Source organism: Tenebrio molitor, chromosome 7 (assembly GCF_963966145.1).
Source record: "Tenebrio molitor chromosome 7, icTenMoli1.1, whole genome shotgun sequence".
NCBI classification, from domain to species: Eukaryota; Metazoa; Arthropoda; class Insecta; order Coleoptera; family Tenebrionidae; genus Tenebrio; species Tenebrio molitor.
Genome location: NC_091052.1, coordinates 11,483,610 through 11,506,284, shown reverse-complemented (window position 1 = coordinate 11,506,284; position 22,675 = coordinate 11,483,610). Strand labels below are relative to the sequence as shown.

The 22,675-nt window shown below is 34.7% G+C and overlaps 1 protein-coding gene, 1 long non-coding RNA gene and 1 pseudogene across 2 annotated transcripts in view; 2 read left to right on the top strand and 1 right to left on the bottom strand.

Annotated features, from left to right (window-relative positions):
- LOC138135512 (uncharacterized) overlaps positions 1-22,675 on the top strand; it is a 131,746-nt gene that overhangs the window by 68,097 nt on the left and 40,974 nt on the right. The gene's annotated exons all lie outside the window — the stretch shown is intronic.
- LOC138135493 (lachesin-like) overlaps positions 1-22,675 on the bottom strand; it is a 121,769-nt gene that overhangs the window by 82,517 nt on the left and 16,577 nt on the right. The gene's annotated exons all lie outside the window — the stretch shown is intronic.
- Positions 17,901-18,846, top strand: LOC138135506 (protein YIPF5 pseudogene; annotated as a pseudogene).

Below are 22,675 nucleotides of genomic sequence, written 5' to 3'. Positions count from 1 at the left end.
GTCAGGTCTACTGCGGTAGTTCTGCCGAATAAGCGCTGTCACCTTTTACAATGGTAGCAATTGGAATGGTCAGCAGCGGTGACCGGAACGTTGAATTGGACGAGTTACACCGAAATGGGGTGTGTCCATAAAAAGGAGTTTGTGTCTGTTTTACAAACGGTAAAGAATAAATAGTAGAGAGTCGTACAAGTGGTGACAACCCCCTGGAGATATTTTTACGAGGAGAATATCGGTAAATTTATATGATAATTATTGTGGTGGAAAGTTGTAGTTTGGAACAAACTGAAAAAGTTTTGATTGATGTACGGCTCTTGCAAACGGCACAACGTCATTAATAATTTTCTCTGTTAAAAGTACGAAATACAAACATATTAAAAATGTTTCTAAATATGTATCTATCATTATGTTCTGACCGTTCTTCGTGTTTTACTGTAGATTTAAAATTTATTAGTATTGTTAGTGTTTCGTAACACTAGTTTCTGAAAGCTGTAAACTTTGTAATCTCCATAATTAGTTTTAGTTTCAGACTCTTGTAACATATTTACTGAAACGAAATTTACTATTGCAGTTTGGTTAAATTTTTCTTTCGTATTCCCACATTATATTTAAAAAAATAGTGATGATGGATCGATTCGCTCTGAACAATTTAGACGACTTCCGCTCAACTTTCCAAGTTAGTCTTATACGACGTGACTGTTGAGACACTTCATAAAATTTATCTAATAAGTCGTTGTGCGAATAAATCCGAATATTATGAGGTAGACATACCTCGTTTTCCTGCTCAATTTATCTTCCGTTAAGAACTTCACTTTATACTTTCAAACACTCGCAAACTATGCGAACATTAAAAACACGTTGATTACATTGTACCGTAAAATGTACCTATTTACATATCATATTTCTACAAATATTTGTTTTGAAAAAATGGTGGAGGCGCCGGGATATTTTTCATTAAAAATAACGCTATCTGTGTTACTGTTTGAGCTGGATCAAATCTAAAAATTGTATTTTATAGATTTAATGGCGATAAAGCGAATGAAAAAAAGGCGTGACTCTATTTCTAGCATTAGTTGAGTAATCTGGAAATATTTCTATTTGCAAAAATGGTGGAGGCGCCGGGATATTTTCTTATGGAAATAATTATATCTTTGTTGTCTTTTGAACCAAATCAAATTAAGAGATTGTGTTTTATATTATGTAGTATAGTATAGTAGTATGGTAGTTTTCAGTGTGGCGAATTCAATGGAGAAAACCCATCTTCAGCAGTAGTTAAGCAAACTAGAAATATAAATGTTCGCAAATAGAGATATTTTTCTCTAATTTTTTGGGCTAGGTCAAGTTGATAAACTGTGTTTTACAGATTTAATCGTGGTGAATGCGATGCAGAAAACTGCATAGCGGTACCTCTATCATTAGCTGAACGAACTGCAAGTAGGTGTATGTGCAAAATGGTGGAAGCGCCAGGATATTTTTCTCCAAAAATCTGCCACCAGGTGAACTAGATCAGATCTGTTTACGACGTGTCATAGATTTATTTGTGACAAATTAAATACAAGAACCTTCACCGTTTAATGACGAGCCGAGCTGCAAGAAATGTTTGTTAATATTTTTTGCAGTAAATTAGGATTAGAAGGAAGAATTTCGAACTTTGATGTCTAGCTCCGTAAGTTCTAATTACCGATTGAAAAATTACAAAGGATTCCTACAAGTTTGTTTTTAAACATTTTCCAGACACACAAAAAGATTGCTCTTGGCGATAATTCTACTTTTCATTAATTTAAAAAAATCAAAGTTCTACCATTATAAGTGCAAAATGCGCCGGATCAAAAACAACTTAATTTCATTAATCATAAAGAGATTTCGATCTTTCAGAGTATTTGATAGAAAACGTGGAATTATAAAAAGTACAATGTCATGATTTCAGGATGTAGAAATCTATTTGTGAATTTCTTTTGCTATAAATGAAGAATAAAAAAGCTGTGACATATAGTTGCGAATGCAGGTAATGCAGATAAAAGACTGCGCTTTTTCACCATGCAGTAAGATTAAAACGTGCGATTATTTTGTCTACCTCAGCGAGGCACTAAATTATAGATCCAAATCTGTGTACATAAGTCAGTCACCGAATACATGGATTTTGTTTTACACAGCCGTAGATTAATTTTTCCGCTCGTATTTTGGATGGATCCATTCGTTACATCATTGTACTGCGACGACAATGATATATCTGCGGAAAATAATCTGTGTGAATTCCGAATATAAATTCGCATTTCAGACGTATTTTAATTAAAGCGCGTCTCCTTCACCGAAAAATCCACAAGTCACATATTTTGTCGTCGAATCAATACAGAAATAATGGCAGGACAAGCGATTTATGCGGGTCCCAAATCTGGCGATGCAAGAGCGGATGCGCTTCGAATTCCTAATTAACTAATTTATTTTTTAAGGCTTCGCCTCCACAAAATTTGTCCCAAAAAGAGTACTAACTCTCGAATTAGAATGAAGAATGCTCTACGGGAAATAAAATTTTCTCTCAATTACAAGCGAGCTCCACGTTACACCGTCGGATTAATTTCCTTTGTAATTTTGTTTCCTGGATTGAGCATAATGAAATAATGTGTCGCGTTCCTTAAACTTTGCAAATCATGTTTCCGCCTGTTTCGGCCTATAAAACCGACGGAAACATTCAACGGGAGCGTTTGTTGCAACAGACAACGTCATTAGGGATTCCGCCTTCAGCGCAACAATGACCACCTTAGATTTGCAGAGCTGCGTCCTGTACCGAATTAAACTATTTCAGCTTCATTGTTATGCATTAATTCATTAACCGTTTGTCCCGGCGCAACACAAATCACTCCGTAATTTAATTTAATTGCTTGACCGAATAAAACATGTGTTGCTGCGCTTAAAATAATGGATAGGTCTTTTTTTGTTACAACCAGATTCGTTTAAATCTACAATACCTGCATAATTTTAAATCGCATCACCCCAAATTAAGCGGAATATGTTAGCTTTTTATCAATACAGATGAAAACAAATAAATTATTTAATGGTTCATTGTGGATTATTATTTAAATACTGGACGTGTTTTGATCAATACACTTTTGTGAAAATATTTGCCTTGTTACCATTCGAATTTAATTCGTTCCGAATTTAGATGCACAATCAACAACTCTACTCTCCCGAAACATTTAATAAGTGTTTTAACGTAAAACACAATCTAGTTTTTGTTGCACACACAGTACCACTCGTCTCATTACGCCGCCGTCATTAGTGACATTGTTTAATCAAACTGGCGCACCTAAATTAGTTTTTGATAGGCGAAATCGGCGTAATGAGGATTGTTTTAATGACAAACTATGGTTGTAAAATTCAGGATGTGGATAAAAATCTTCCAGCCCCCGAATGTTTACCGATACCGTCATAAACTCTAAGCCATAAAAGATTTAGTGGCTTAAATAAAACATTAAGCAGCCGTTACAGGCGGATTGTTTTGAATACAGAAAGGGCTCGCTTCGGCCAAGTGAAAATAGTGCAGATTGGTGGATCGTTGGATGCATGTGCGGGGCCGTTGCAGACTCGGGGGTGGCACATTTGCCGCACGTGCGCCAAATATTGAGGCAATATGTAAGGGGCATTAGAAACGTACGAGGATCGGACGTGTGAAACGTTCAGATAGCCGGGAATACCGCAGGATCATCTAGCAACGTCCTCGAATCGGGGACCACACGATAAATTCGGAAAGGCGATAAAAATATGGCGCATGTTTATTTAGAAGGTCGTCAGCAGGGTCGACTGGCTCCGACAGGTTGGCAGCACTACCTCGTAATTTTTCAGTACTCACAATTCGGATAATTTGCCTCTTGGGGCTGCAGTTTGTTGCCTCATAAAGAGTTGCACTCAACAATGGTCGGCAGAGCGCACAGAATTTCTGTGTCGTTTGAGTGGCATGCCAGAGGAAAATGTTTTTTAATTACTGCCGACACTTTTCGAGTAAATGTGCATCGAGTCGTTTTAAAATTAACTCGTTTGGGAAATAATCTCAATCCGGGGAGTCCCAGTTCCTGGACTGGAATATTCACTAGTAGAAATGTAGCGTCAATTTTATGTGCTTATTATGACCTTTATCTAATAAAGTGGAGTTAATCTCCTGCCACAATCCTTAATGGCGGCCATTACGTCAACTTTATAGATGTAAGTCTACCCCGTTGGTATATAAACACAAGATATGACACTATAATAATATATGCATGTGGGGACGAATAGAATGAAGTCTCGGAGGTAATGTATGCATGACCTCAGCTAACAAATAAATACGTTTTCTGTGACATTAGTAAGCTAGAATTAATCTACGAAGTGCCATATTTTGTCAGGCGAATTCGCAAACTTTCATGTTATTGCCTAATATGCAAATAATCTGATTTGCATTAAAAATTTGAATAAAGCTGGAATTATAGCTGTTCGCGACATAAATGACTGGTCATCAGTCAAAAATTCGCCTAGATTATAATTCTAGTTTTAGAATAAGGAAAACATCCAACACTACAAGATCTTAAATAAAATTTTTGGGTGCCGTGGCCAACAATGGTTAGTTTTCTGAGAAATTAAAATATAGCTTGGATTAATTCAAATCATTTTTTGGATATTATTACGGCCAGTTTACAGAAACGAAATTAAGTTATTCGTAATCAAATGCGAGATTAACTGAACACGTGATCGGATTGAACCAATCGAAGTTGCGGGATTCATGGATTAATCGCTCATTAAAATTGAATTCCAATTAAATACCGTAAGAGCAAAAACAATGCCATCAAGGGTAGCTATGACACAGTCCATAATGAGCTTGTGCACTGTAAGTTGCAGAGAAAAAATGCAATAATACCTATAATAATTGTTTTTAACCCATTTCAGGATTCCACAAATGCATGACGAAGTTCTTAATCAAAGACACGCCACTTTCTTTTTCATAGCTCTATTCTTAATGGCTTTTTATTTGCTCTTACGGTATTTAATTCTCTTTCTATCGCGCGTTCAAATGAAATCCTAGGCTGGGAAGGCGTCAATTGTTGTGCTTTTTTAAAGCGTAGATTAATTGGAGCATGTTGACCTAAAATTTAGAGCCAAAAAATCTTTCTTTTTTTCTTCCTTTTTTTACATTAAAAATAGAATAACTTAACGATGCCTATTTTCGAAGCAAATGTCTAAAGACACCCTTTGCTGAAAACAAACATGTTCATGAAGAAAATATGCGCATGTATATGCACGCTTTTTGGCTAAAAATGCACTGAAATATGCACAAATATGCATAAACATGCTATAATACGCTCGATCACTTTTATAAAAAAAGACAAATTTCACAGAATTAATCTATTTATTCAAAATTTATTAATAAATAGTGAGCGGCAAAAGTATGGAATTAAAAATTAAACAAAATCAAAAAAAAAATCTGAACGGATCAATTTTAGTTTATATTTTTTTTTTCTTGATTTGATAGCCCTTTTAATTGTCTAAACGACAGTATAAAAATTTTGTTATCTTACATAAGGAAATTTTTGAGAAAATAAAATAAATTTGGAAAAAATAAATTTTGTAATGAACAGAAACAAGTCAAAAACTGTGTTACAAAGTACATACATACTTAAAATTAAGAAATTAAATGTTCGAATTGCCATTCCCAGCTTGTTGACAATAAACAAATCTATGAAGAAATTTCTCCTATTTTAGTTTTATCTAGTTTTATCCCCGCACCTAATCAAAATTAAAATTTCTATACGTTGTGTTTCTGTTAAATAAGCCATTTTCGAAAACGTTTTGTAAAACAAATAACACATACGAGTGAAATTGGTACATAGTACTATTTGGCTTTTTTTTTTCGTTATAAAATTTATTTTTTCCAAATTTATTTTTTTTCTCACAAATTTCCTTATGTAAGATAACAAAATTTTTACACTGTCGTTAGACAATTAAAAGAGCTATCAGAATCGAGAAAAAAAATAGGGGATTTCCATTTAAGAAAAACACAGATGACGTCTAAATTTTAATGAATTTATTTCATACAGTGTGCCCATTTTATCGGTTCCCGCCTTAAAACTACAAAATAGGCAGCACAATTTACTTTTCGGAGATTGCTATATTTAAAAAAAAAATTTTTTGAAAATTTTCAAAAGGTTGCATTGAATATTACCGTCATGGATGACATCAGTCATCAAATACTTCAAAATAGAGGAACTCTAGTTTAAACTATTAGGTTATGCGTTATGTCACTTTGTGGCATATTGAATGTTTCACTTTGGCTGACTATGTTTCTTATCTTAAAAAATAAATAATTTCCACCAAGATATCTGTGCAATGTATTGTGTTGCCTATTGCTAAACCGTAAGGCGGGAAGAGATAAAATGGGCACCCTGTACTTTTGACAAAAAAAATCTGGAAAATTGAAGAAATATGCACTAATATGCATTTTTGCCAAAAATATGCTCAAGGTGTTTAAAATATGCAAAATATGCATTTTCAAAATGACTTAATTTCATTCAAAATTTATTAATACGCCCAGAAAATCCAAAATTTTATATGTATACGTCATGGAAACAAATATGCAATTTGCATAGAATTTGAGCTTTAATCATTAATAAATGTCATTCGTGTCAAACCGCGGGAAATTCAAACTTTACACTGTTCTAAACGGTTTAACTTTTCCAACGCCTACTCAGCCGAGGATTTCATTTGAACGCGCGAATAAACTGACCCTCAGTATTGTGAAAATTTGAAAATAGTTTGTAAAGAAACTGTAAAAATTCTAATTTTTCCAGTTTGTTTTGCAAAAATGGTGAATTCGTTGGACAAAATATGTTGAATTTATTCGATTAACAACTCTTCATTCTTCCCATTTTGAAGTTGAAAATGTTTTATTTGATGAGTTTTTGTTTCATCGCCTATTATATTGGTTAATGTCGCTTTGCCAACAGTTTAGAACCAGTTTAGAACCAGACAATCAGCTGAACAACCTTGAATTGGAAATGAATCTGCATAAGAAAATACACGGGATTTTAACTAACTTATGAAAATACTTATTCGTATTATGTTATAAAAGCAATACACAATTCATAATCCGGCACGTCTCTATTTTTGTATTTTCTTATTTTATTTTAAATGTAATAAGAAATAAAAAAAAATTAAACAAATAAAATAATATTTTAAACTCTATGAAATAATCAAAATATTTGCTCGTATATGCCAATGAAAAATTTATAACCCGGTATATTATTCTTTATGATTGTATATGTATTGTGAATTATGAAACTAAACCGGATCTGCAAGCATAGCTCCACTCCACATTCCGTTATAAAGACCTCTGTATGAGTGCATATCTTAGTGGAAGTTCTCCCCATGCCCACCTTAGACAGCTTCTAGGTTCTTTGGTCTTTGGTTCTTTGGAAATAAATCTAGATGAAAACAAAGAAAATGAATTTTTAAAAACATATCGGATGCAGCAGTATGATATGAATGAGGAAATCGACAGTGCTTGGATGCAGCACGTTCCTAATGCATCCCCCTGCGCGGATACACTTCCCTAATACACAATGAACGAAGCGATACAAAATTTGTCGCCGGTTTAATTATACTGCGGCAGACACGAATTTTGTATGCAACGATCTACCTAGTGCAACTCAGCAGATGACCTGATTGCAATAATTGCTCTGTCGTGCTTCATGCTTTGGCCACTGCGACAATTTAAAATTGCACTAATGTAGTTAGCACGTGTAATTTGGAAAATCACCGGAGTAGATTTTCTGGCGCCAACACACACCGGAGCCAAGGCGCTTTAATGTAAAACCATTCCAAGACAGTAACCCAATTTGCCAGAATGTCACATGTCAGTTACAGTGTCGCGATTTGCTGAATAATGCAAGGAACAGTTGTTACCCAATCTTACTAAAATTAATGAAATATGGAGGTTGCCAGAGGGGAATTAAAAATTTTTCACCTACAGGTGGTTCTTCGATGTGCGCGAATTTTTGCAGTGGAGAATCCCGACGGTGAAGTCAAACAAAATGCAATTCGGTCTGATTTATGCAAATTGGCGGCTTTTAATTTCACGTCGGCACTCCACACTCCACCGATCATATTAATGAAAAGGCGGAACAAAAATTGACAAGGGCTATGCGAATTGATTAACTTATTCAACAACACACAATGCGATAGCTAAATTAGTGTGTCCGGCGCTAAAGTGTTATAATAAATCTCGTCATCAATAAGAGAACAATTTTTTGGAAATATTTGTGCCCCAACCAGTCCATTCGATTTTGTCAGTGAGCCCCGAACAGCTTCATAAAATATTTTCGGTTTTGTTTAAAGCGATTTGTTTTATTTATTGACCATTTGTTCGATTTTATCACGATTGGGTTTGAATCGCTCCGACTGATAAACTAAATTCACAAACAATATTTACTGATTGCAACACAGCTAAAAATAAACTGGTTGGAAGCATTCCCCCCAAAATTGACTGCGACTAGGATTAAGACAAGAACTGTTATGGGATTTTGATTGTTGTGTAAATATTGGAGCGAGTTAGTTATCACTTTAATATCGTTAGCTTCAGAATCCAATAAAATTAGGGAGCCGGTGTCGATGTCAAAGATCCGAGTATAATGGCGATAAATTGGTTCTTATATGGTTCTGAACTTATTAAATTATCTCCTCCAAAACGTCAGGTCAACTTAGGCTAAGTCCCATAAACCTCTTATCTCATTAGGGAAAATGCTAAAGACTGTGTTGGTGGAACTTTGTAAGACTTGAGGTCAACACTTTTCATTATTGCGGCGACGATCCAATCGGATTGAAACCTTTCAGGTGTGTCTCGACTTGATTTATGGAAGAATTTAAACCGAACCTATCCGGACTGAAATTTCAATTTAGGCTATAATAATTTCGTCTAATTTTAGTCGCGTATAGCGTGAGCCGCACGATCGCAATAACAATCTTTTATTTCGCGTGTCGTGGCCATGTTTGAATTTACATTCCTGTCATTTGTGTCTAAGTTGCTGTCACTTAAATCAAACCGACATTTTCACAAATAGACATCGTTTAGATAAGAAGTGGCCGCATTTGTCAGCCCGAAACCGACGATTTAGCAAACATAAAAATTAATCCCCCGAATTGGAAAAACAATCAAAGTACAGCTGCTCCGACGGCAAAACGGACACAAAAGTCCACGGTCGGGGGTGACGTTCACGTATGGCAATCGCTGAAACGGTTCAAAGGCTAAAATGGAAACCGCAACGCGTTGCAGCCACATTCTTCAAATAGCCAACTGTTAAATTACAAGAGCTGCAAAACTGCGTGCTGCGGCGTGCTGTTGAAGTATGCACATGAATGTCCCACAAAAAATTAACCGGGAAAGGGACGACAATTCCGGTTTTCAAACCTGATTGCAGTTATTTACGTAACACATTTAATTAAAAGTTTATTCAAAAATCTATTATTCAAATTGGCTTGTTTTAAGAGGACGAGCGAACGCAGAGTGTCAATGAAATGAAGTCTAGTTTGTAATAAAATTTCTCTTCGGGATTATTAATTTTTTACGGCGAGTTCTTGTTTTAGACCATTCCTGCAAAAATCCTGCAAAAAGGACATTTCACTTGAATAGTAATTTTTATTTGGGAATTTAATTAAAAAATGTAATAAACTGGTACATGCGCTGGACAATTTGGTAAAATATGCAAAGATATGGTGTTAGGTGTTCAGTTATTAATTAAAACATTATTTAATTTCGATCAATTTTGTACTCTAGAAAAATGGTGGGGGTTAAAGAAAAAATTGACAAAGAAGTTGTGAGGTTATAACAATAAAAAAAACTCTACTCTTTTGACTGGCAACATTCTAAGATAGTTTTCGATTTTTTCAATTCTAAAACCGTTTTTAAAATGATCGTAACATTTTCATATTTTGAAAAGTAAAAAGATACGAAAATGGTGGATGCGTCTGACTGAGAGTCATATTTATTGTCAGTTTCTGTGTGAGCTTACAAATATTTTTTAATAGTTATTTACTTTACATATGCGGTAGGCTACATTTTACAGCGCGAGGTTTTTAGATTGAAACACGACCGCGCAGCGGGAGTGTTTTAATAAAACTGAGCGATGTAAAATGCCTACCGCATTAATAATGTATTAATTTTTTTGGCCGACGACCCATTAAGTACTTGTTTTCTCAAATTTGAAATTTGTTGTAACCAATAATTTTGCAAAACCTGTCAAAGACTGACATTTAATTAATAAAATGGCAGAAAGTTATCTATTATATCGATAACTGACACGCTTACGATTTACACCACAAGATAGCGCCATCAGACTTTAGAAGAAAACAATTAATTTCTGTTCATTTTTGAAAACTGAGCGGTTTAATGGTAGCGGTATCTTGTCTTAATATAAATGGACTTTACTGATACGCTAAACATTTTTTTTGATGTTCCAGAAAGCTTAAAATTTTCTTGTTATTTTACACACTCCGTGCGGTAAAATGACAGATAGTTTGATTAGTGTGTAAAAATCAAGATACCCTAGCTGCTCAAAATGTGTAAACATGTCATTTAGAGTTGAGGAGGCCAAAAAAGACTTAGGAATTATTTATTGAATTGACAAAAAATCTTTACCCTTCTCGTTGACAATATAATAGCAAATATTCTTAAGAATATATGGATTTCTTTTAACGTAATATAAATGGTGAAGGCGCCGCGCAAAGACATATGGGGTAAAAATACAAAAATTTTAGCTAACGAGGTATGTTAAAGAGTAATTTAATTAATGAAAGAAAGTATGTAGTGATTTAAAAATTGTGGATGCGCCGGGTAAAGGAATAATATTTTGATTTTATGTCTGACTTGGATGATTTGAATGAAATTTGTTTGGGAAGCATTAAGGCGTAAAGCAGCATTTTCAGGATTATTAATTTTTTATGGTGAACACTTGTATCGTGAAAAAGTAGCGACACAAAGACGACCACTCCTGAAAAAAGGGAGACGTCACTCAAATATTGATTAAAATGAGTAAAAAATTAGATTATCGTCGTCCATTTTGAACTTGTGGCTGCGTAAATTGCAGGTTCAAACATTGAGAACTGGTCAATAACGGCGCCCCCAAATACTTTTTTCATCGTGGCACAACCGCACCAGAAATGATTAATCGGAAAAGATCTCGAAATGAAAATTTCTGTGGCCTCGCCTCGTCTCGGATATCTCCCCCGAATAAAAAGATATTTTGAAGTTTTCGTCGCATGATCAGCATGCGAGCAGAATATGGTGTAGTGCGATAAAAGCAGCGTGAGCGGTGATTATCTAACTTCCAGTTCGAAGATGGTCCCCGGGGGCGGGTAATCTTCATTACGTTAGCTAACTTGACGAAGCAGCTGTGCGAACGGAAGTGTTCCACGGGGGCGAAAGCAGAACTAAAATCTACCAAAACTACACCCTACAAAACTACCACGTGCCGCGCTATAATAATTAATACGAGGCCAGATTTCGACAGATTGTCTGTAACGTGTTTTGCTAGGCGAATATGTGGGATGGAAATCGGATGGAGCTTGAATAACACATGATAACTCGGTCTGTTTGCGCAGTTGCCTCCCAGATTTTGTCTTCGAGAAATGTTAACAAAACGCGGGGCGGATGCGATCCGGAGAAATTTATTTTAAAACACCTCCGAATCGTCGGGCTCCCGGAAATCGTCTTCGAATCACCATTATTCAGACTGAATAATACACTCGAAATAACTTTTTCCGCTAAGAATACAGATTTTCGACGCTATTGACAAATAGATATTCCAGCCATCAAAAGCTCCACGTGGGAGCTTTAACGGCTCTTATGCGGGCGAAGGATCCAGACTTGACCGTTCCAAAGCACGAAAAGCTCCCAATCAAAAGCGTTTTTTGATCGATTTGGGCAGATAAATCACGCCCAGACCAAGACCATCATTAACGATCAAAATATTACAAAGCTGGACTATTTTAACACAATTTAGATTCGCCATTTCCACTAAATTATTATATTCGCTTCCTTGGAACACCTACTACTTCCCAGATTAAATCTAGCTGAAGTATAGTGTAAGTTTAAGCAAATTGATTTGAATTTTGATTAATGGCTTTGTGACAGCGCCATAATTTTAGTAAATTTGAGTGTAATCTAGAAATAGACATGTGAAATTGCTTTATTATAGATTCGCTCCTTGTAGACTAGAATTGTAGAAATTTCATTACTAAACTCCATATGAGTCTAATAAAAAAATTAAACTACGTATTTTAATGTTGTATTAGAAAAATAACAAATTATGTTGTAAAAAAATGGGGGATGCGCCGGGTAAAGGGAAAGAAATTAGATAACTCTGTTGGGTGCTAAAGTGGAAGAAATTTAACATTTTGTTTTTTGTGGTGAAGAATCAAGTACAGAAAATCACAAACCGATCTCTAATAAAAAATTAACAAATTATTAATTGGCATCGTGGAAATGCGTGGCATTAAACAGGTGATATAATTTGTAAATTAGATCATTAAAAGGTCGCTTAAAAATGTATTCAAGTTTTTGCGAGACTCTGCTTACGTACAAAGTTTCCCTTTTATTTCTTTCTTCAAATTGAAAGTATTACGTCTCGACTTTGAAATACAAGTTGTTTGAACGTGAAATTATATTTATTTATTTCAGCGACCAATTACATTTATCCGCCACCGTTGGAATTAATTAGAAAGAAAACTTAATTTTATCTAAAGTAATTAACAAAAAGGAAAAACCGTCTGAAGGAAGCTGTTACGGAATGTTTATTGGCGCCACCGGTACTTCCCCACCGTCTTCTAATTTCTATTGGATTTGCTTTTCCACTATCTGTGAGGGTCCAACATTTATTGTTGCGTTTGGAAATAGTCTAAAGCAAAAAACAATTAAGTGGAATTTTTAGGAATTCAAAATGATTTGGCATCTTGCATCCTGATTTCCCGATTACTATTTGCTTTACTTCACTGCAACGAGTGAACTTCAAAAGAATAACTTATTTATTCATTGCAACACAATGTAAATATTGCTGTACGTTCTTACTCTAATATCGTCGTTTATAACTTCTTATGTAAATCTGCAAGGGAAATACTCCACTCGGGACAATTTTGAAGTATGGACATGAAACTTAATTTATCCGTCGACTCGTTAAAAATCCGGCAATAAAGCGTCAAGTCTGCAGTAATTTTAATTCCGCTCGTGATTTTATAGATTGTTGCGACGTATCTCGAGAAGTCATTGGAGAAGCAAATGGAAGTATGATGAGAAAACTTCACATTTATAGAGTCACGCGAATCTGCTGTCTTTACAAATTAACACCATTAAAAATGCGTTAAGCTCTGTAATATTCCACTTGAGAACTTATTCCGATTTGGAAAATCATGAGGCGTAGAACAGGACAAAGCAGGAACTAATGAATCTCTAAGCTCAGGATTAAAACATAAACGTACGTTCGAATCAATAATTAAAGCATTCGATTGTAAATTGGGTCACTAACATTAAATATGGACGTTCACAAATTGGAAAGGCTTATTTTTAGATAATTTTCCGACGAAACAATCGATCGGATTTTTTAAGAGACTGTAAAATGACGACCGTGTAATTATCTCAGGAAAAACATTCATAGTTGTAGGTGAAAAGAATTGTCGATTTTTGTAAAAAAATATTTCTGGGACTTTTTTTGTGATATACAGGGTGATTCATATAGTATCATACAAACTTTAACCGGTGGTAGATTCCAACTCCTAGACACTCTGACAAAAATGTCTAGGTTCTAAGGTTAAAATTGTTAAAGATAAAGCATGTTGAAGAATGTACTACCACCCTTTAAAAACTGCAGATAAATGAAAATATTTTACGTTGAAACAAACTGTAAGACATTGTTGTCAAAATGAAACTAAAGCGAATCAATATTTTCTCTAATAGCAACAATTGTTTGCTTCTATTATGACATTCATGACATTTGTTATACACAGGACGTAACGTGGAATGATTTAGCGGAGAATGGCATTTACTTAGTGAAAAAACCGATATGGTAATTTTTGCCAATTTTTGATGTATGACTCAAAATTTTATTGTCAAGAGTCTTTTGAGACCGGAATCTGCCACTGGTTAAAATATTAATGAAACTATATGAATCACCCTGTATATATGTGGAAAACGAGAATTGTTGGAAACAAATTTAATTCTAATAGATTCAGTTTAACATTGTCAAGCGGGATCAGAATGTTTATTTTAGAAATTCCAGTTTCAAAAATATTCACAGTGATTTATTAAAGTTGTAAAATTTGCAATTGGTGTTTTATGGCAGTGGTAGATTCATGTTTAATAAATTTTATCGAACAACATGAATATGTGGATTAGTAATTCTAAAACAAGATAAAAATGAGAGCATATCCACTCGTTTTAATGAAACGTATTTGGCGTTGTAATTTTTGGAATGATTTTTTTGCATTTTGCGTTAAGGGCTAAAAATGTTGGTAATTATAATTCGCGTAAGAAACAACAAAGAGATCGTACAACAGTCTCAGGAAGAGCGCCGGATCAAACAAAAATAGATAATTATGACATCAGCCAGGCGAAGCGGGAACGTGAGAATGTAAAAAGAGCGAGAAAGTTGGGGAGAGTGAAATTAAAATCCCCTAATATCAAGTCTTAATATTCGAGGAGGCGAAGTTATAATGTTTATAGGGGTTGATTTTTTAAACATCATGAAAAAAAATCCGGTATGTTAAAAGTTAAGCTCTCGAGTAAAATATAATTACAGCAACTGACACTAGAAGTTGGCCAACATTTTGGTTTTATGCCGTAACAAAAACTTGCGGGGTAAAAAGGGCCAAGTCTCGGGTGTTAAATGATGAACAACCGGAACATTTGTTCGAGTGTTGCATCGAACAGGTAACGTCGGAGAGTAGTTCATTAGCTCTGCAGGGATGTTTTCCGCAGACAATTTAATATAGGCAACTAAAAGGGGTAGGTAGATTAGGGGTACTTAAACTTTCATGGAAAAGATGACGAAGTGTAGAAAGATGGCGCTTTTAATGGGGCCCTTCTAACGACTCGATGTAAACATCTGAATAATAGATTATCACAAAACGACGCCCCAAAAAGTAATTATAAATGTCCGCGCTAATCACGAACCCCTCATTTGTTGTTTTGTTTCATGCGGTCGCCTTATCTCCTGCTCCTCATGAATTATTCATCTGCCAGTGAGAAACATTCCGAATGAATTATTTTATTTTCTCTAAAAATTCCTAACTTAATTTCGACGTTTCAATTATTCAGATGTGCGATGCGTCCGGTATTTCTTCAAAAGAAGGAAATGTCGACTGAAAGACCGACTTGCTTTGCATCCACGTGTTTGTGTCAGCCAATTAAATTTATGAAGAGATAAAATGTGTTTCCGGAGACTCATCCGCAAATTTTTAAATTCTTTCCACTTTTGTCTTAATTAGGAATTATTGAAAGGGAGGCCACACTTGCGTAACCGCCCACGAAGCGAAGCACTTTTCGACGACACGTTAACAAAACCGAAAAATTTGCTTTGTTCGAGCGAAGTGTATTTAGAGCCGGACTTGATGATATAAAATACAGGACGAATGAAAGGATATTAAATTTTCTCGACAAACGGCAGACGCTTTCCACTCTCTCATTTAATACAATTCTAAACGTCTGGGAAATTATTGGTTCAAATGATCTTTCACCGAAATTAATGAACCTTGCGAAAGAAGCTATTTGTATCCGTGTGGGCGGTCACAATAAATGAGAAACCAATATAATACGAGTACGGTGTATTGCTGACGCACTTGACTTTTGCAAAAACTGACTCGCTCTTGCGTCAGCTTCTAAGCTATTGCTAATTTTAGCATTTGAATTATAAACTAAATAATTCTAATTAACTAATCATCGGTTCATTAGCAAATGCTCGACTAGGAAGTTATAATGAATTATTATCTGCAAAGCAGAAATTTCTCAGTGCAATCATTTATAGACACTCTGTATCGCGGTGTAATTACGCCGTCACAATTTATCTGACATCGTAAAAATGAATTTTTTAAATTACAAGACATGCAACCTACACGCTTGTTATTAAAGTTACATTATTATATTGTTAAGTAGTTTGTTGACCGTGACACATGATAACTAGATATTAAATCGGCCGTACGATTGACTATAAATTTACCCAAAACCAAACACCCTATGAATAAATTATAATCACTCGTATTCTGTTTTATAAATATTACAACAGCTGCGACCTACGCTATTGAGACATGAAAAATTCCACTGTTCTCATATTATTAAATTAAAGGCAATGAAAATATAATTAATGTTTAAGTAGATACAACGTCTTGGTAGCTGTAATAGCTACATAATTTATTCAAACAATTTATTAGCCTAATTTATTCACGGTAATTTGTGTTATTTGCGACAATATCAAGACGTTTTATTGCCCCAGCAATCACACCGCAATATTCAGAGAATCTGGTACACGTAACTAATCTTGTAGATTTTATAGATTTTCCGGTGAAAATTAGAATTTTCTGTACTGCGATTAAAGAGAAAATTGCAAGTATGAATTGCAGATGTGGTGAATGCGCCAGGAAATTAGAAATAAATTTATCAATGTCTCGGTAGTCTTCTGAGAGCTAGATGAAATATTAAAACGCGTTTTTATAGAGTTTGTGGTAGTGAATCGAATGAAGTAAACCGCAAATCGCTATCTTTTATATCAAGCAAGAATTTTTTTTATTATAGAATTGGTGGATGCTTCGGGATATTATAAATACGTTTGTCGATATCTGTGTAGTCTGATGGACTAGATGAAATGTAAAACAGGTTTTAACGGATTTTGGAATGGTGAATTGAATAGGAAAGATCTCTTTTTCAGTAACTCCAGTTAGAAAATTTAAGCTTGAGAAACTGTAAAGTTGATAAATACACTCGAAAGAATCATTTCATATTTTTGGTTCGACTAGATAAATTAGTGTTTCAAAAACGTGTCCTCTAGATGCTGCTCCAGAGAATAGAATAAGGAAAACCGCAAATTGCTATCTGTAAAAATAAGCCACAGAGTAATGATACTAAATTGAAAAAATGGTGGATGCGCCGGGAAATTAGATATCTGCAATCTGATGGGCTAGAAGAAATGTAAAAAATATTTTCTAAAATGTGAAGTGGTGAAGCGACCCAAATAACAGATCGTTATTCCTAATATAATTCAGAATATTTAAAAAAAAATCAATTATAAATTGGTGGATGCGCTGGGAGAACTAATAATGAATTGTTTAGTATTTTTGTTGTGTATTGATTTGGTACCGACAAGTCGAATGAAAAGAACCGTTGATAGTGTGATAGAGAATAAAGAGTTTGCAAAATATACATTTCAAAGATGGTGAACATTATACAGGGTATTTCACGAGTGGTAATGAGCTCGACGGAATTAAAAATGCAACCCACAATACATTTGCAACGCTAACGTGGATATTTGTTTTTTAATTTAAAAAACATAAAACATGGTCAACTGTGCAGTTTCGTAAATTTTGACATAAATGTCATATTCGCTAGGTTAAATGAAACGGGCAACGGCAACGGCAGAGGCATTTTTTTATTACATTTGCCTTAAATCAGGATCATGTCTCTTCTCTCATCGTTCGAATACATTTTAATCGTCGTATTTTAACTTTTTCGTAAATGTCATTTGTGGCAAATAAAATTATTGGAAGCAAAGCTATAATGGATTCATAATTTCATTTTAAAACCCTACGATATTTAAAAATCCAAGTTAGCGTCGCAAATGTATTGTGGGTTGCATTTTCAATTCCGCCGGGCTCATTATCACTCGTGAAATACCCTTTATATTATTGAATAAACTGGGCAAGAACAGACAAATAAAATTTATTGTTTCATTGCTAGAACAATATTTGAGACCCATTTTGTCATCTGGTGATAAAATTTGAAATATGACAAACCTGTCAACCCTGTTGTCAAAATGTAAAATTTCCGTACATTCGAAATCTGATTTCAGGTAATCAATAAACCTAGAAGGTAGGGATAAAAATCCGTTACGTTTTTAGATTTGAAAGGTAGCTTGCACTGACAGTCGGGATGGACGATCCGCTGTCATTCTCTGACGACTTTGACACCGAACCGTCCTTACTCGAAGAACTGGAAATCTATCCTGACCGCATCATCGAGAAAATAATGGTAGTCCTTCACCCATTCAGACGTCCCGAACACTCGCTCGACGCCGTACATTTAACAAAAAATCCAGATTTGGCAGGTCCAATTCTCTTCTATTTGCTCCTCGCTGTGTGTTCGTTTTTAGCCGGTAACAAACCGCATTTCGGATTCGTGTATGGCGTATCCGTCATTTCTTGTTTCACCATGTACGGTTTGCTCTCATTGATGACTTCGCACACTGTCTTCGATTTAACAACAGTCGCTTGTATCTTAGGTTATAGCTTAGTTCCTATTGTCGCATTATCGGTGTTCGGCATATTTTACCCTCTGAGGAGCTTAGTCGGTGTTACTTTGGCAACTTCGTCGGTGATTTGGTCGAGCATGTCGGCTTCGAGGCTGTTCGTTACGGTTTCAGGAAGAATGGAGCAACAGCCTTTGTTGGCCTATCCGTGTGCGCTATTGGCCGCCATGTATGTCCTCACGGTGATGTTCTAACCCACAAATTGCTTCATAAAACAAAACTAATTTACGTTGCTTCATATTCTCTCAATTTTAATTGGAGTTAAGGACTAGGTATAAACCTCGTAGGTCTGTATCTGAAAAAGTGTGAATAAAGTATTGTTCCGGCTTGATGTTTTTCCAGACACAATTTTATTGTTGTCTTGGAGTATCTTGTTACTGCTTGTATACAAAAGCAAACAATCAGATGACGTTTCGTTACGTGTTACTTATATTTTTAGATCTGAATGTAAATAATTGAAGTCGGGTACTGAAAGCTGTCTAAAAGAAGACAAAATTTTGCTTTCAGAGTGACGTGATTTATTATCAAGGGAAAATATCATTTCCCTCGATATTAATTACGTATTAACTCGAGGCAATAACAGTGTAAGGGAAACCATAATGCTCATAATGTTAACATTTTTCTTTTAGATAAGAAGCAATTATCCGGGATTCTGAATCACCACACTTAATGCGATCCAATTTCTTTTGAGGGGAGCAGTAAAAGACACAATTTATAGAGAAAAGCCGTGCAATATAGAATATTTATGAAGTGAAACACTAAATGCCATTTGTAGGCTCAGTTAAAGGAAATAGAAGAATTTAAATCTAAAAAGAATCGAGTCTTTTATTCACAGTTGAATGAGCGAGACCTGAAGGGTCCAGTTTTCACGGGAAGGTTCTGTATGACGCGATTAAACATAAACACAAAAATTGTAAGAAACAAAAAGAAACATCATTTGGTAAGTGAAACATGAAATAATCATCATGAGTTTCATTCATAAGTAAATGCCTATAATGAATTATAAAGAACATCTAAAAATTCTGTAGATTTTGTTATTTCTATACAGTAAGTTTTTTTTAAGACTGGCCATAGGGTTTTACATGTTAATTTTTCAACACCCTGTTAACTTTTGTTCTCATAAAAATATCCAAATCAGTTTTGTAGTACAGTTGTGGGATATGATAATGAATCCATCGTTATTAAAGTAATGTTCAGACTATTTTTTACAAATAACATTTTCTTTGTAAATTGTCTATCACAACCATTTAGGTATCACAGAATGTAGTAATTGACACTAAAGTCTATTCCATTTAAGAATACAGTAGATGTCGCTTCGCATGGAGAACGTTTCGCACTGGCGAACGCGGCAAATTTGAAAACATACATTCCAAGCAAAATTAACAAAAAAAAGTTATAAAGGAACTTACGGTAGTGGTATTCTAATAACAAAATTGTAGTTTAATGATGCGTTTGATACAAAAACTTGATAAGTTTGACACTAGTAAACTCGAGCATTACCTTGGTGTAAACTTTTCTCTCATTTTGACGAATCAACGACGGGAAAATAGTCCCTATGCTATTCTACCGTGCGATCAACAATTATTTAGATCAAAGGAGGCTTTGGATTTTGATACGTATTTCCAAATCTAGACTTTCAGATGCTCTGGATGCACGGAAGTATTTTGGGTTGCATATACCAGCTTCAATTTAAATTTAGAAATTTTACTGAAACTCCACCAAACAGGCAACAGCACTGTATGTCCATTCTCCGTAAATGAAAACACCATTACGATTCAATGATGAATCTTTTATGTTCTGAATTAAAAACCATTTTTGAGTTAAAATTTGATTCATAGTGACAGTTGTTTGACGTTTATTACCTGCGTTAGCAAAGAAAAATCTGACACTGTCATAGCCTCCCCTTATTTAATATCCATTCAAAAAACTTCCGACATTTTTGACATTTCGAGTTTCTCAAAATGATATAATTATGTAACGATAATCTTTTAAAATTTGGGTCGGTAATAGGATGATGAGGTCCTATATGGTCCTATGTACAGCCAATTAAAATATTAAGCGGTTAGTACTTATGAAATGTCACGGGAGTTTTCTGAATGCACGGTATACTGCATAATTAAATGGAATAGACTTTAGATAATATTATTGCTTAATCTAAAAACAGCGCTAGGTTTTGTAATTTTCACAAAAACAAAAGTTAACAGGGAGTTGAAAAATTAGCATGTACAGTTGGTTGCAAAAAAAAAGAAAACTGTCAGAATAAAACTGACACATTTTTACCATTTTTTCATTGTGTGAAACCTTCTTACAAGAGATAGGTTAGAATTAACGTCAAAATTCAATGACATTTTTTTAAATTATTCAAATGGACAAAATTTTCGTTTTCCGTTTTTTTTTTGCAACCAACTGTAAAACCCTATGGCCAGTCTTAAAAAAAAACTCACTGTATGTACATATATGTATGTAACTATAGAAAACCGAAAATTACTCTGCAGTATTAAATGACAAAAGCGGTAAATTTAACAATGGTGGATGCGTCGGGAAATATTAGAAATTTATTTTTAATTCGAAGGAAATGGATACAATGTAGCAATCGTTTTGTAAATCATTGTATTCTGACAAATTGGTTTTTGTTGTATAATATTTGCTAAATAATTGGTTGCAGACGAATTATTCTATATTTTTATTGTGCAGTGAGATGACAGAAATTTAAATAGTGTATTTATAAGACGTTATACCTATTTAATACCAGCTAAAAAAGTTTTTAATTGGAAATATAGAAATGGTGGATGCGCCGGGAAGTCATTCTTTGTCTTTATTATTTAATGAGATGGACAAAATATAAAAGCTGTATTTGAACGTTCAAAGGTATCGAGATCTCTGATCTATGAAAATGTAAAGAAATATTTTTAACGAACGAAATATGTATTAGATTCTACGAGAAATTAAATTATTGAAAGAAAATAAATAAGTTCGAAAACAGTTTTTTGTAAAATGTTCGTAAAGTCGGATTTATTGATAAGTGGGGCGAAAGCTCCAGCTCGATATAATTAAAAGTAAACATAGAAATAATGATAAATAAATTATGGGTATAAATCCGAAACGTTGAAAAATGAAAGATGTATGTCGTGTTTGTCGAATGAATTGTTAGCCCCGAGGCAAGCCGGGATCCTTCCCAGCAACTTGGTTCCGTGCGAAGGACTAATGAAATCATTCGTAGGCACGTGTGCCAGGACAATAGACATGAAAACACAGGATCCTTGCACTTGAAACAACAATACTATCAATTTGCAGTTTATTCAGGTCTGAGTGCTGAATCAATAAGCGATAAGCTGTTCAGTGCCTGTGCAAGGTGCGCAAGTTTGCTTCTCTTCTTGGTAAACCAAGCGTGGTCTGGTGTTCAAATACGTGCATTAAGACCGAACTGTACCATATTAGGACGGGTTTTAGAGTAGCAGTAAACAGCAGTAGGTAACGCAACGTATGCCTGTTTACTACTTCAAATAGCAGCGACTACAAGATTCACAATACGTAATTATTACGGATCAGCTCACTTTATTTTCTATGTACAGCAGTGTCCTAATTACGGTACATTGCGCGAATGTAATTGGATTCGTGAGAATTCCTGAATTTTAAGACCTTTCTCTTCATGATGGGATCTCGGAAGATAGCGAGTTGAGTTCTCAAATACGCTAAACGAACATAACGAATTCAATTACTAAGTTTCTTTGTTGTGCGAATTCCTAGGTCCCCACTTGGAATTAAATTACTTATTTTATTATTAATGATGCCCGAAGAGACAATATTACAATTATTTGTGTATTTACATTTCGCTCCCTCCGACGCAACGATCACTTTCCGATAATTAAACGTCAAATAACAATTTTACAAATCTGTTCGGTATTCAGGCCCACGGAAATATTTAATAACGGCTTTCGTGTGGCCGTGAGTAATATAAAACGATAAATTAATAACGTGGAAAATGTGAGACGAAAGAGAAATAAAATAAGAAGCAACGCGTTGCATTATTGCCGTACTAAATTTAACAGAAATAATATCACACTCGAAATGTGGACTACTTCTTGTAAAGAACTTTAATCAATATAAATGACGCCCAGCACTAAAACTTATTGTTTCAAACCGGGAATACAATACATCAT